Below are 16197 nucleotides of genomic sequence, written 5' to 3'. Positions count from 1 at the left end.
TTAAGAGATAAAGAGGGCAATGTCATTAGCAATATAGATAAGACAGTTATAAGATAGATATAGATAAGATACTAGCGCACAGCAATGCGTCATCCCGACAGTAACGAAAGAGGAAGTAAAGGCACACTTAGGAGCAATGGAAAGGAGAAGAGCAGCTGGTGAGTATCAGGTAACAGCACATCTGCTGAAGGACGGAGGGGAGTAGAAAAACTAGCCACCCTGTATACGCAATGCCTTATGACCTCGATCTTACCAGAAGCTTGGAAGAACGTTAACGTTATCTTAATCCATAAGAAAGGAGACGCCAAGGATTTGAAAACTTCCAGACCGATCAGCTTACTGTCCATTGTCTACAAGGTATTTACTAAGGTAATCGCTAATAGAGTCAGGACAACCTTAGACTTTAATCAATCAAATGATCAGGATGCCTTTCGTAAAGGATATTCCATCATAGCTCATATTCACACTATCAATCAGGTGATAGAGAAATGCGTAGAATATAACTAGCCCCTATATATAGCCTTCATTGATTACGAGAAAGCATTTGACACAGTGGAAACCTCGGCAGTCATACAGGCATTGCGGAACCAGGGTGTAGATGAGCCTTATGTCACAATACTGGAAGACATATATAGGAACTGCACAGCTACAATAGTCCTCCATAAAGCCAACAATAAAATTCCAATAAGGATGGGCGCCAGACAAGGAGACACGATCTCGCCAATGCTATTCACCGCCTGCTTACAGGAGGTATTCCGAGGCCTGAAATGGGAACAGTTAGGGATAAGAGTTAATGGAGAATACCTAAATAATCTGCGATTCGCTGATGACATTGCCTTGCTGAGTCACTCAGGAGATGAACTGCAAATCACGATCAATGAGTTAGACAGACAGGACAGAACAGTGGGTCTAAAAATTAACATGCAGAAAACCAAACTAATGTTCAACAATCTAGCAAGGGAACAGCCGTTCACAATTGGCAGCGAGGTGCTGGAAATGGTAAAGGAATACGCCTACTTGGGCAGGTAGTGACAGCTGATCCGGATCATGAGAGGGAAATAACTAGAAGGACAGGAATGGGGTGGAGCACATATGACAGGTTCTCTCAGATCATCAATAAGAAGGTTACCAGTATCCCTCAAGAGAGAAGTGTACAAAAGCTATATCTTACCGGTACTGACCTCCGGGGCAGGAACGTGGAGGCTAACGAAAAGGGTTCAGCTTAAGCTAAGGACAACACAGCGAGCCATGGAAAGAAAAATGATAGGTGTAACGTTAAGAGACTGGAAGCGGGCAGAGTGGGTGAGGGAACAAACGCGTGTTAATGACATCCTAGTCGCAATCAAGAGGAAGAAATGGGCTTGGGCAGGGCATGTGATGCGAAGGCAAGATAACTGCTGGTCCTTAAGGGTAACAGATTGGATTCCAAGAGAAGGCAAGGGTAGCAGGGGGCGACAGAAAGTTAGGTGGGTGGACGAGATTAGGAAGTTTGCAGGCATAGGGTGGGCGCAGCTGGCAAAGGACAGGGTTAATTGGAGACATGGAAGAGCTCTTTGTCCTGCAGTGGGTGTAGTCAGGTTGATGATTATGATTGATAACAGTGAAATGTTATAAGCGCAGAGCACATGTATGTATGCAGTGCATGCCAGAAGTAAAGGCTGAGTGATATTTTGGGACTCGTAACTGTTTCGGTTTCGTCTCATGTATACTAGTGCACGCACGCACGCACGCGCACACACACACACACACACACACACACACACTCTCTCTCTTCTCTTATACGTTTATTACTCAGTAATATCGCCAGAAGTTGCCGACTACAAAAATACCTCGAGTTTTAAAATGGCCGTTAGTATTCCGGAGCCCTCCACTACGGCACCTCTCCCTTTCTTCTTTCACTCCCTCCTTTATCCCTTCCCTTACAGCGCGGTTCAGGTGTCCAACGATATGTGAGACAGATACTGGGCCATTTCCTTCCCCAAAAACCAATTATTGTTATTATTGTTATTACTCTCCCACCTTCGCCCTCACTTCAAAAAATTTGCTGGCCCTCCCTCGTCCTCACATCATCGGCTCACCCTGACTAACGGCCGTTTTAAAACACGAGTTATTTTGGTGAGGGAGGGCCGGATAACTTTTCCGAATGAGGGCGAGGGTGAGGGAGGGCCATGGATTCAAACGTGAGGGTGGAAAAGTAAAAATGAGGGTATTTGCCCACTTCTGGTCATTAGGAATGCCCACCCTTCATGCAAAATCCCCTTCAGAGGAGAATTTGTGGTATTGAAAGTGAACTGTACAGAATATGATCGGCAGCAGCAGTACCCCGCCTATCTACTACGAATAAAGCCCGTTCCAGGGGTGTCTATGGCGCTCCCTCCTACTGTGGTGTCGCCGGGTGCCTACCGATGAAATAGGTAGGAGGGCGCTTCCGGCCTGGTGCTCAGCCATCGTGGGGTTTCAACCCTCAGAAAGATGACCCAGCTCGTTCTGAGAAATTGCCCCATTGGCAACGGCGGCCGTCTTTAACCGAAGCGAAGGCCTTGTGGCAGAGCATCCGCCTCGCATTCGGGAGGTGCTGGGTTCGATCCCCAGTGCCGCCAGGTACCCATCGGTTGTAATGGACACAGAGTTTACCCCAGCCTGGTGCTCGGCTTTTGCGAGATGAAATGCATGGGAAAGGGTCTGAGACCAAACCGTTGCACGACGGGCCAGTGATTCCTTCCATTGTCGAACAACCTTAAATCCGCCTCGTGCGGTAAAAGCCCACTGGTGCCCCCCCCCCCCCCCTTTTTTTTCCCTCAGAAAGTCAGACAGCCGGAAAAACCAGACTTGCCCAAAACCGCAGTGATACTCCGAAGTTTCTTCGAAACGTCGAAGGATCGCTTACAGTAGTGACATTTGAACCTATACGTGCATTGAGACACGCAGGTTCCAAGGTAGCACAAACTGAGATAAAGGCCGTCCTCAAAGCAACTATCCGAAATGAAAAAAAAAACAGCTAGAAAACGTGCATGGAAAATCCGTTTTCAGCTCGTTAGCCTCTTAAATCAGTCATATAGGTCGTCTAATGTCTGGGTAAAAAGACGTTTCAGAATCCTTCTTCTAGGGATAGTCGAGAAACTTCTATAAGTGGTTTATCGAATACCTTTTCTAAACGCAATAAAAACACCTAGAAATGAGCAACAGGAAGACCTTTTCTATACGAATACAATACGATTTGTGGCCCCCATTTTGTTCCTGCGAACTTTGTTCAGCAAAAGAGGAGCTAGAGAACTATGTAGGCCTACATCAAGCTTACACTGTGCACAGCACAACAAGCCTGCTGCACGCAGCAAGCGTGATGCTGGCGTCAACGGCAGTTATTACAATTAATTGAAGAGAAAAATATCCGAACAACGCTCTTTATTGCGATGAATAAAAGGCCTTATAAAAAACAAATGGCACAAGCAGCGTCTGAGCAGGTTGAACTAAATGGGGTAGCGGAGAAAAAAGAGCGAACCTGGAATAAGTCGTATCACCGGTATCTGATGCAGACGAATGGTGCATCAAAAAAAAAAAACAGCATTACGACACAAGCAGGTAAGATCCAATTCAAAATCACCTGAGACGTGACATGCACATGACCGCGCTTGTTATGTCGCGAAACATTCGTTACATGGTGGGCAGACAAAAAAAAAATTAAAATGGGCCTGACCACATCGCCCATGTCGAAGCGATCTATATCAATTTAAAATAATGAGGCCCAAGCTGATCGTGAACTTTCCCGCCTCCTTGCGCAGACTGTGGCACATCAACTATTCTCTAATCCCGCAATAGCTTCTGTAAACTACAAAGTTATTGACCAATACGCTGCAACTCAAAAACAGACCATTTAAGCGAAACGCGCACCAGGAAATGAGTCGATATTGTTTTTACTCTTCTGTTGAATGCGCCCTCTGCTTGGCGTGCACATGGCTGCTTGAAAATTGGTTTTTGAGGAAAGGAAATGGCGCAGTAATTGTCTCACGTATATCGGTGGAGACCGGAACCATGCCGCAAGGAAACGAAGGAAGGTGAAAGTGAAAGAGAGAAAGAGGTGCCGTAGTGGAGGGCTCTGGAATAATTTCGACCGTCTGGGGATCTTTAACGTGCACTGACATCGTACAGCACACGGGCGCCATTTGCGATGCGCCTGCATCGAAACGCGGCCGCCGCGCTCGGGTTCGAACCCGGGTACTCCGGCTCAGTAGACGAGAGCCTTAAACAGTGAGCCACCGCGGCTTCGACTCTGAGAAAAAAAAAGTAATGGTGCTTTTAGTACAGCTCCAGTCCAGTGTAAATAATATGTGCGCGCATTCTTCGCCTGTCCGGATAGTGATTCACCGTGCTTATGCAGTCTCCTCGCCTTCGAATTCACCGTGCTTGTATAGTCTCCTCGCCTTCGAAGGCGAGGAGACTGAATAAGCACGCTGAATAAATTATTCTGGCAAGAGCGAAAGCAGATTCTGTATACTAACTTGATAAAAGAGGCGAATCAAGCAATACCCATGCATGAGAACAAGATAGGGGTACTGTGACAGTATTGTGGCGTAAAGACTTTCAGTTCTGCTGTCTTTTAAAACGAGCACTGCTCGGAATTCGGGATTGGAGAACGGGATTGTGTGGGCATTGGGTACGTATAAAGACAGACCCTATTGAAAAATCTCGTATATATGTGTTAAATGTGTCTCATATATAAGCAATTATTGGATATGTGTCCACATATATGGTCGTATGAATACATGCTCGTATTGCATACGCGTTCTCTCCACGTATGGCGAAACACATATATACGGGTGATACGTGCCTCATATATACGCTATTGGATATGTGTCACTCCAGTCCCTCGTATACCTTCGTACAGATACGAGGGCCTCGACATGGGGATACAATGGCCTTGCAACACGTACTCTGGTGTACAGTTAATACCTCTGAATATGTAGGCTACCCGAATGAACTTGCAACCCTTCAGTGCAGCAAATGCTGCATCCCAGCACTAAATACCAGGCTACAGTCAATGAAATAATTTTTCTTGCTGCCTTTATTTTATCATTTTTATCTGACTACAGCCATTGACTACAGGGGCAGGTGCAGGCGATGATTACTTGATGTCCCTCAGCATGTCCGCCAGGTAGCAATTCAACTGCTCTGCGCATTTTCTCATCCTCGGCAGCTTGTGCAGCTTTGATGTATGCATCAAATGCATCTGAAAGAGTATTAATCATGACAATATTGAAGACATGCAGGTGCTGTAAAATAAAGGTATTTAAGTCATGCACACTTAAATAAACAAATGCCTTTGTCAGTCAGGAAATGTACCTAAATAAGAGGCTTACTGCCCACAGATGCTAGTTTTTCTGAGCTCATCCGAGGCTTCTGCATGCCACCAGCCTTAAGCGATTGCCGGCATACTGAGCCGGTGATGCTCCTTCCCTGAATGCTCTTTCCCCTAAGGCTCTTCGGGGAAGGAGCATCACCAGGAAGGAGCGTCACTTTTGTGGGGAACCCCACAAAAGTTTTGTGGCGTCCTTGCAAAACAGGAAGTCTCGACCTTGGGAAAGAAGCCAGCGCCACCGCTCTGCACTGACAATTTCCGCTCCCGAGGTGGATCTGCAATAAAACAGCTGCACATATGCTTTGTATAAAGCCCTATAACAGATTGGGGAGAGAAGTATTTGCCACATTAAAACTGCTAAAATCCTATTCCTCAGGACTCCTATATGTAACATTAAGAAAATGGCAGTTTTCCTTGCAAACGCTACTAATGATAAAACATGACACATCGCTCTCTTCTTCGGAGTGAGCAGCACGATGGGCCACCAGGTCGCGTTTATGTGCAATCATATAAGCTGCCTTTGACAACATAGATGAGCCTTTTTATCTTTACTTCAGGCTCCACTGCACCCTGGCAACAGTAATGCTGCCAAATATTCGGAAACACAGAACGAACAGATGAAAGATTATGAATATTTAAAACACAGCAATTAAATCTTAGCACAAGAGGCTGTGCTAATTAGAACATGAAAGGTGAAAGGTTGTGGTCATGGCTTAGTGATCTAAGAGTTCATTAAGCAAAGCTGCCCTGAGCTGTCACAGGTTCAAATTGTGCCTGGGGCTCCTGCGCAGGCAATTTTTTTCCGCTCCACGCCATTTGGATGGAAAATTCCACGTGTCCGAGAGGTGTGCACTGATCCTCAGCCCTATACGTTTCCACAGTTTCTAGATTGTTTGCCTGCAGTTACCAAGAACGAGAGCTAAAAGCATTTCAAGCTTACAAACTAGTTCTAAATATGAGAAGCCATCGTACCTGGCCATTGACCTCAGCAAGAACACCTGGATTCCATGGTGCAGCAGGACCCATGCTAGTGGAAGCCTGGAAAGTGTGCAAAGTGTTCGCATTTGCAACAAGAGTAATGTACAGTGTCGGTGAAGTCTTAAGGCCAAAGGCTTTTCGCTTCAGCCGCATAGCAGAGCCATTACAGCAATATTAAAGACCAAGTGACCTTGAAGTGCTAGCAGGTTTCTTCTTGCGATACAGAAGCTTCCTGCTTGACTACAGTTTTGAATGATCCGCTACATGAATTATTCTAGGAACATTGATTTCACTGCAGCTGAATGCTGTAGCCTTAACACTTTTGACCTAGACTGTACATGGTACATTAAAGGGACAGTGAGGAGAACTCAATCAAATTTCTTTTGTAAGCAAAATCTGATAGTTCAGCATTTCATGGCTTTGTTGCCGCTTGTCCGAGAGCGAAAGATGCATTTATTTCAAAGAAATTTGCATTCGAAGTTGAAAAAGTTTTTCCCGCCACTCCGATTCAAACTCGGGAACTCTTATGACATCACGGCGCACTCTTATGACGTTACAGGACGCAGTGACAAGAAACATGACGTAAACGCAGACTCCGTGATTTCTCGCGGCTAGTGGTGCGGTCTAGCAGCAGCCAAAATGAAAGCTACCGCCCCCACACGTTGAAGGCATCTATCGAGGGTCGCTACCATTGCTTCGTTTATGTTTGCACCAGCATCTTGCCAGCGTTACGATGGATCCCGTTCCCGAGCCCGATGACAAAGTTCTCGCAAAAACTCCGGCCTGCATTTCAGCGACCTCTGCCCCACAGAACGTGCGATGCCTTTGAGGGAGCACGGTTAGTTAGGCGCTGGCGGGTCGATCCCCCTTCCGCCATGAGCAGCCGTTGCAAATTAAATATCATAACCCCAGTGCGGGGAGTCGCGAGGGGCCAGGACAAGGTCAGTGCGTCGCGCCCATCGGAGGCTGGCCGGGGCTTTGGGGTCAACAGATTGTGATTCCTTGAACGGCGCGGTTGCACGGTGCAGAAGACGGCGTCCAGGTCTCCCACGGTTGCAAGGGCGAGGTTATTTATTTATTTTTTTGCCACAAAAACGGATGGGTACTCAAGGGCGCTTGCATTTAAAGTAGGCAGCTTGAAAGTAAGGCCGACGCTTCAACGGCTTCTCCGCATTTCCGGAGGTACAGGGTCCACTGGACCGGGTTCTCTCGCCCACTTGCATGTACCTTCAGATGTGTACTGTGAATGGATTAAATTAGCCGAGAGTTCGAAAAGAACAGCACCGCTTAACGACCGAAGCTATTGAATGATGTCACAACGCGCACCTCGCCATGGAACCGTATCAGTCTGGTCTGGCTGGCACAGCTGGCGCACTCGGCGCGAAATAGAGACATGCTCTAAGTCTCCGCCAATGTGGTCAGAGTGCGCCTAAGCTGCCGAACGCGTCACCGGTCAAGCACAGTTGGAGTATAGAGGGTCTCGCTTTGGCCGACGTGACGTTGGTGTGCAGTGCGCGTGCATGCATTACGCCAGGCTATAAACGCGCATTAAAGGGACACTGAGGAGAAATTGAGGTTGCCTTGTATCGATAGAATACAAGCTCCTGATCACAAAAACGCAACTCTTACAGAAAACAAAGCTCTTGTAAGGTAGAAAATAGCAAGTTCCAAAACACAGGTATCGCCGCCACAGGGCAATCTCGCAAGTACAAGCGTGATGACGTCATAGGACAAGAGACGCCACCTTGGAAGAATGTTCCTTTTTACATGGAAGCTGCTAAATCTCTGAGGCTGAGAAAAGAAGGTTGCGCGGTTCAATATTGAAGTAAATTTTGTTTTAAAACCGATAGCGCACTTTTATCACACCAGGAACACAGACAAAAGACAACCTGAATGTTGGAAGCAAAGAAAACCAATGCTTGGGGGCGCCACAGGCAGCCACGAGAGTTTCGATTTGTTATGGCGCTTCGCATCTATGAGCTTTGCGTGCCCCGAGGTTTTGTTTTTGACGCACCTCTATTTACAAGTGCCGAACAGCAGAGGAGCTCCAAGTGCCGCTTCAAGTGCTAGTTAACCTTTGAAGGAGCCTGTTAAGGCTGGTCAAATGATCGCCACGGTCGATGAAAAACTATCATGGCACGATGGTCGGTGATCGTACAAGGCAGTTCGCAGTATAAAGAGCACTTGTGTCTTCACATGCTCGCCCGGCGAAACATTCTTTGGCTGTGCCAGTCAACTTCAAACTACTTAACGGAAATCATTTATTAGGGACGGGAGACAAGGTACAAGGCAGTTAAAAAAATTGATGGCCTAGCTGTATTAGGCCAGGATATAAGTAGCGAAAGCGCGGAGACTTCTGCATCGGAAGAGTGCAATCACTAGATGCGCCTTTTTTCATAGTTAAATCTTGAGCCGTCGTGGCGGAGTGGTAGAGTCTCCGCCTAAAACTACAAAGGCCCTTGTTCGATTCTGAGCCTCGGCACAGGTTTTCTTTTTTTTCAGTGAGTGGGCGGGGGGTTTCAGTGGCTACCATAGGTGCCGCCACTGAATACGTTGGTTAGCTGTTAAGCGCAGGCTCTGTTAAGGTGCGTTTACACTCCGGAGTAATGCGCGCGCGCGCTGCATGGAGACGTCACATCGGCCAAACCGAGACCCTCTATGCTCCAACTGTGCTTGACCGCCAACGCGTTCGGCAGTTTCGGCGCACTCTGACCGCACTGGCGGAGACTTTAAGCATGTCTCTATTTTGCGGAGGGTAGGCCATCAATTTTTTTTAACTGCCTTGTACCTTGTCTCCCGTCCCTAATAAATGATTTCCATTAAGTAGTTTGAAGTTGACTGGCACAGCCGGGAATGTTTCGCCAAGCGAGCGTACGACGACACAAGTGCTCTTTATACTGCTAACTGCCTTGTATGATCACCGACCATCGTGCCATCATGGTTTTTCATCGACCGCGGCAATCACCTGACCAGCCTTAACAGGCTCCTTCAAAGGTTAACTAGCACTTGAAGCGGCACGGAGTTCCTCTGCTGTTCGGCACTTGTAAATCGAGACGCGTTAAAAACAAAACCATGAGGCACACAAAGCTCATAGACGCGAAGCGCCATAACAAGTCGAAACTTTCCTGGCCGCCTGTGGAGCCGCCAAGCATCGGCTTTTTTTGCTTCCAACATTCAGGTTGTCTTTTGTCTGTCTTCCTTGTGTGATAAAAGTGCACTATCGGTTTTAAGACAAAACTTACTTCAATATTGAACCGCGCAACCTTCTTTTGTCAGCCTCAGATTCGCAGCTTCATGTAGGAAGGAAAATTCCTACAACGTGGCGTCTCTTGTCCAATGACGTTATCACGCTTGTACTTGCGAGATTGCTTTGGGGCGGCGATACCTGTATTTTGGTTCTTGCTATTTTCTACTTTACAAGAGCTTTGTTTTTCAGTAAGAGTTGCGTTTTTGTGATCAGGAGCTTATATATTCTATCGATACAAGCCAACTTCAATTTCTCCTCAGTGTTCCTTTAATTGGCATCTCCAGGAGATTTTAAAGCACTTTGAGTTTATTATCACATTACAGTTCTTGAACTTTGTCTGAGTTGCAAGAAATAATTCTGCAAAATAATGAAATGTCAACAACTAGAACACAAACAAAAACTGCATTTCGACCACAAAGCCATCGCTAAGCAATACTGCTCCGAGCTGCCACAGGTTAAAATTGTGCCTAGGGCTGCTCTGCAGGCAATTTTTTTTCTGCTTCATATTATTCGGACAGAAAATTTCCCATTTCCAAGAGGTGTGCACTGATGCTCATCCCCATGTTTCCGGTTTCTAGATTGTTTGCCTGCATTTATCAAGGATGAGACCTAAAAGCATTTCAAGCTTACAAAATCATTCTTGTAAGATCGACAATTGGGCTTTGATGCCCCAGCGCCCCGTGCTGAAGAAGGAGCAAAACACAGGCAAAGACGAGGCTGACAAAGTTCAGTTTGGCACACAGAAAACGCTTGGCTACCGAGGTGCGCTGTACTAGCAAAGATTGTGGCCGTCGACACTTCTTGTTAGCACTGCGCACCCAGCCCCTCCACAAGTGTAAAGACGCAAATCAAACAAGAAGTGTGGACGGCCACAATCTTTGTTAGCACGGCGCACCCCGGTAGCCAAGCGTTCCTGAGCACCAAACTGAACTTTGTCAGCCTCGTCTTCCGTCTGTGTTTTGCTCCTTTATCAGCACTGGCCGATGGGGCATCAAAGCCCACTTGTCTTACATTCTAAATATGCGACACCTTCATACCTGGCTGCTGACCTCAGCAAGATATCCGGGTTCTGTGGTGCAGCAGGATCCATGCTAGTGGAAGACTGCAAAGTATGAAAAGTGTTCATATTTGCTACAAAAGACTAATGTACAAGGTAAATTAAACGGCAACTTCAGAGGATTTTCAAACATATTCTGTTTACTATCACATTACACTTCTTGAGCCTGGTCAGAGTCCCGAGAAATAATTTTTCCAAATAAGGAGCAAAGAAATAATGAAATACCATTAACTAGAACACAAAAAAACTTGATTTCAATCAACAGATCAAAATATGATGTTAAAGGGTTTTACTGGCAACACTGGTGACTCACATTCTGTAATGCACCAACTAGCTTTAAAGGAGTATAAACACCCATCTTTTGGGTGTGTGTTTTTGCTTTCTAATGAGGCATCAGGCATTATTATCCATGGATTACCTTGTGGTATTCTCCTATTCTCAAGTCTAGCAAGAGAACAGCAGTTCACAATTGGTAGCGAGGTAAGGGAAAAGGTAAAGGAATACGTTTATTTAAGGCAGGTATCAATAGTGACAACTGATCCGGATCATGAGGGAATAACTAGAAGGATAAGATTGCGATGGAACGCATATGGCAGGGTCTCTCAGGTCATGAATGGCAGTTTACCAATATCCCTCAAGAGAAATGTGTACAACAGCTGCATCTTACCAGTACCCACCTATGGGGCAGAAACGTGGAGGCTAACAAAAAGGGTTCAGCTTAAGCTGAGGACAACGCAGTGAGCCACGGAAAGAAAAATGATAGGCGTAACGTTAAAGCAGTATAACACCTACCGTTTGGGTGCGTGCTTTCTTGCTTGTAATGATGCATAAGGCATTATTATACATGGAGTAGCAGCTAGTAATCTCTTACGACCGCTTAATAATTTATAATAGCATTTATTTTTCGTCCAGTTTCGGCTTCAACACTTGAACAAGGACAGTGACGTCAATGTGTGCTTACACGTCACGAGACATGAAAAAACAGCAATATAATCACTGCTTGCACATTTGTTGTCATTCCAGCAATTGAGGAAGGCTGATTTCAACACTGCAGTAAATTAGAACAATGAAGCAGCGATTCTATGGACATTTTTCCATGGCTCACGTGAAGGAAAAGCCCTCTTTGACGTCAGAGCCATCGTTCGGCTGTTCCAAAACTGAAACAGCATGCCAGAAAAAAAACAATTATAAATTATTTAGCGGTCGTAGGCAAGCATCACATGGTGATTCATGCCTAGTAGCGTCTTCTGCATCATTGAAGAAAAGAAAACATGCCACCAAAATTAGGTGTCTATACTCCTTTAAGAGACCGGAAGCAGGAAGAGTGGTTGAGGGAACATACACGCGGGTTAATGACATCCTTGCCAAAATCAAGAGGAAGAAATTGGCTTGAGCGGGGAATGTAATGCGAAGGTAAGATAGCTGTTGGTCCCTAAGGGATTCCAAGAGAAAGAAAACATAGCAGGGGGCGGCAGAAGGTTAGGTGGGCGTATGAAATTGAGAAGTTTGCAGGCATAAGGTGGGCGCAGCTGGCAAGACATGGTTAATTGGAGAGACATGGGAGAGGCCTTCACCCTGCACTGGGTGTAATCAGGCTGATGATGAAGATTCTCCCATGACTACTAAATAATTTATAATCGAATTTCTTTCTCGCGCCGTTTCAGTTTCAAGAGCTGAATGGGGACTATGACGTCAAAGTGAGCTTATAGGTCATGCGAGGCATGAAAAACTGCAATATAATCGGTGCTGCTACATTTGTCATTCCGACTATTGAGGAAGGCTGGCTTCAACACTGTAGTGAATTAAAACGATCAAGCAGCAATTATATCGCATTTTTTCCATGCTTCACGTTACATATAACCTCTCTGATGTCACAGTCTTCACTCGGCTGTTGAAATTGAGACAGCATGGCAGAAAAATTCGATTATAAATTATTTATAGGTCCCAGGCAAACACCACATGATGATTCATTCATAGCAGTGTCTTCTGAATCATTGTAGGGAAGAAAACATGCCACCAAAATAAGGTGTCTATACATCTTTAAATCTTTAAATTATCATTGGGCTTTTTCAAATTGCCGTGCTCGGAGAGCCTGTTCGCTGCCAGAAAATTCACTCCTGACAGGAAGGTGCATCATGCTCACATGAACTAGTCGCCGCCAGAACCAGCCTGCTGGCAATCATGGCGCCAAGGCCGTCCATGGATCACGGAAGGCGAGTGCCCTCTGCTGCTTTGCTTGCTGTTGCGTCTCATTGCTCGCATGCGTACGGTAGAAATCTGATCCTTGGGAGCGAAAGAAAGGACGTTAGTTATTCAGGGCAGCCGCGGACTCTTGCACTCAGATGCATACATCGGCGGCAACAACGCAAGTATATGTCCTTCAGTGCGTTGTGTGCTGTCGTGAAGTCTGCATGTAAGCTTCGAGATATCCTCAAAAGCATATGTGACGGGCAGTCGCACTCTAAAGACTTGCATTTGACACCACATAGGAGGGCTAATTGGACAGTGTTAATTGGAAAGACATGGGTGAGGCTTTTGCCCTGTAGGTGTAGTGAGGCTGATGATGAGGAGGAGGGAAAAACTGCGGATGCACTGCTCAAACAACGTGCTGTAGTCTCAGATTATTGCATATTTGTTAACCACACACTAATTACTTGGGCGCCAATGATCGACCCTGCCTATACTGACTCTGCTGTGGTAGTTGCAATTTCTGTTTGTGAACTAATTCCTGTGGGCTGTAAGCAGAAAACAATCACGATATGTTCCACTCAACTGTAGTCTGCCGCCCTCCAGCTGTTAATATTGCTGCCAGCAAGTAATGCACGCATTATTTTGACAAGCGTGCATATCAGCTGGTTGAACATTTTTCTGAAGTGCGTGCACTGTACAAATTTAGCTGCACGTCGTGTCTGTATGCTATCGCTTTTACTGCAGAGCTAGCACTAGAATGAAAGGCATTACAATCTGGCCTTGCATGTCGGCCCCGCACTGTGTGTGCAGGCATGATCATCCACACCGGGAAATTTTTCTTTTTGATGAGTCAAATGCAAGGTGAAGTATGCATACGGTATTTCTCAGGTATTTTAAGCACTTGTGGCAGAAGACCCGAGCACCAAGCTTTATGGCAACAACCGAATCGGCACACGCAAGGTTATGCTTCATCTTCAGCTGTGAAATGAAAATGACCTCCGTAGAGAATAAAAATTTTGAACAACAAATTTGGCAGAGCACACATGCACGCCAGCCGGCAGCCACTACTTAAAGTGCCCCGACCACCCTCTGGCTGAAAATGTCCTCTACCAAGGTTGTTGTGAGGCACCGTCCCCGGAACACACAACCGCAAACAATCTTTAATAAAAGACATTATATTGGAGTTACATATATGGCAAACTAGCTACTTTTCCATGCTCCTCTCCTTCCATTCCCTCTCAGAGGTTTTTCTCCCTTCCGCTTGGACCACTAGCTTTAGTCCTCGATCCCTGCTTGTTCTGTGTGGCTGCCCTTCCGTTTACAAGAGTAGACAGCACCCCTTTTGTTTGAAAGTCAAATGGGGAGCTTTTGGTGGCGTCCGCGTTGGGCCTATTATGAACGGAATGCACACCAGCCGAAGAGGATTAAGGTGCAGATCCCATCGACAGGGATGACCACGGTGGCGCAGCAACAGCAGCGGCAATTTCGACAGCGTCATCAGGTGGCCGACGACTGCACAAAATGAAAGGATGACTAGCTGGGAAGGAGCCTGTTCTTCCCACGCTCGGCTCAATTCAAATGACCTTCCCCCTTTGACTGGTTCCCTGCAAGAAGCGACCGACGATGAACAGATGACGGGAAGAGGGGAACGGTGCCTTCCAGTAATTAATCGTGTCTTGACAAGAGCCGCCCCGACCGGAGAGAGCCCACCGCAGTTGTAGCCCACAGCGCAGCACAGGTGTTTTCGATAGACACGTGAATAATAATTATCACCCCTCGTGAATAATAATTATCAGAGGCCCTATCCGTGTCTCACGTGGCCCGATTCGCTTTGGTATGCCGCATAACCGAAGAATAGCAGGGCTTATAAATTTCCAGAAATACATATGTTTAACCAGTATCATGGCACTGAGAAAACAGGCCACCGAGTTGCAAGCCGAAGCTAAGACAACGTGCTGCAATGAGAGAAGTGCGCTGTCCCGCAACGCCGTATCGGTGGGCTCGATACAAAGCTCTCTGTTGTTGAAGGCAGCCTGGCTGCTCCCCCAAACAATAAATATTTTAGACAACAATGTGAGGAGGCAATACGAAAAATGAAACTTTGACCTGACATGAAGCACACAATATATGAGAGAACAAAAAACAGAACGATGCTTCCATTCCACATGCGGTTCTCTAGTGTCCTACGCAATCTTTTACAATGGTAGCATTTAAGCAATATCTCTATACTACAATTCAAGATCTGCTACAAAGCTCTCTGTTGCTGACGGGAGCCTGGCTGCTTCCCGCAACCATAAATATTTTAGACACACACAAACAGAGACGCCTGCCTGGCTCTGAAGTATGCTGCTATGTAATGTACATATTGCGACTGGTAAGCGTGCGAGTGGCAGTAGCAGAGGCATCCGCAGTAAAACTTCGCCCAGTACATACATGTATCTGTGCAACTGTTGTTGCTGGCTCAGACTTTTCAAGGTCCATTGCAGTGATTTTTCTCTTGGACACCCTCTGGATAAGCTCCGCTTTTGTTACTGGAACACAAGAAATGAGAGATAAAATAATGAAAGCGACAGCAAACACAGGGCAAGCTACGGAAACGGATCAGTTAGTGTGTCGCGTTCATTGCTTTCCAAAAATCATATGATGCGAAAAATTAGCAGATCTGAACACAGCCGATTTCCCCCTGCCTCATGCAATTACTTGAATTCATGAAAAAAATCACGATATATTATTTCGCTCAGAGTGACGCTTACGTCGAGACCTGCTACAACGCGACCACGCAGTTTTTCCCTTCTTTGGGAAGCATGCGCTGGGCTGCTGTGTGCTCGGATCGCAAGCACAGAGGAAGTGGTATCGTAAGCGTTCTGCAAGTGCTCGCAACAGTAAAAAAGCATGTGCATCGACTTTATGTAAAACGCCACCAAGCTTTGCTAAAAGCGTTAGGCTTGACTGTACACGCATCACACGTTTGGCACTTCTGAAATCTGACCAAGTAGCGAAGTAACTGCAAAACTCACCTCCAAGCTCCATTACTTGGGCGGAATAGAATGCCTTCTCATCTTTTCCGCCGCGCCAGTAGACGTCCTTTTTTTTTTTGCCAGGTCGCTAACGCCAGTCGGTGAGGCATCATGGATAGGTGTAGCGCAAAGGAAACAAGGACGACATAGAGACGTGTACGATAGCTTTTGCGCCGTCGGTCGAAGTATTTCACGTACGCATAGCTCGCCGCAGCTGACGAACCCATAGTGGAAGTGTCACATGTGGCTGCAAAACACACAATCTAATAACTGTAACAACCACACACACCGACACGAGTGACGACGCAAACGTTGGACGCAAACGACCGCAGACTTGGATTGGCTTGGCGACGCG

The 16197-nt window shown here is 46.3% G+C and overlaps 1 long non-coding RNA gene across 1 annotated transcript; it reads right to left on the bottom strand.

Moving 5' to 3' along the window:
- Window positions 1-5041: 5041 nt before the first annotated feature.
- LOC144113364 (uncharacterized) lies at window positions 5042-16197 on the bottom strand. The gene is made up of 6 exons (XR_013310745.1): window positions 15843-16197; window positions 15259-15356; window positions 12779-12918; window positions 10616-10680; window positions 6326-6391; window positions 5042-5224 (listed from the first exon to the last, which is right to left on the bottom strand). It is a non-coding gene; the product is annotated as an uncharacterized LOC144113364 (long non-coding RNA).

The sequence above is a fragment of the Amblyomma americanum genome, chromosome 1 (genome assembly GCF_052857255.1).
Source record: "Amblyomma americanum isolate KBUSLIRL-KWMA chromosome 1, ASM5285725v1, whole genome shotgun sequence".
Taxonomy (NCBI): Eukaryota; Metazoa; Arthropoda; class Arachnida; order Ixodida; family Ixodidae; genus Amblyomma; species Amblyomma americanum.
This window is presented reverse-complemented; position numbering and strand designations above follow the sequence as displayed.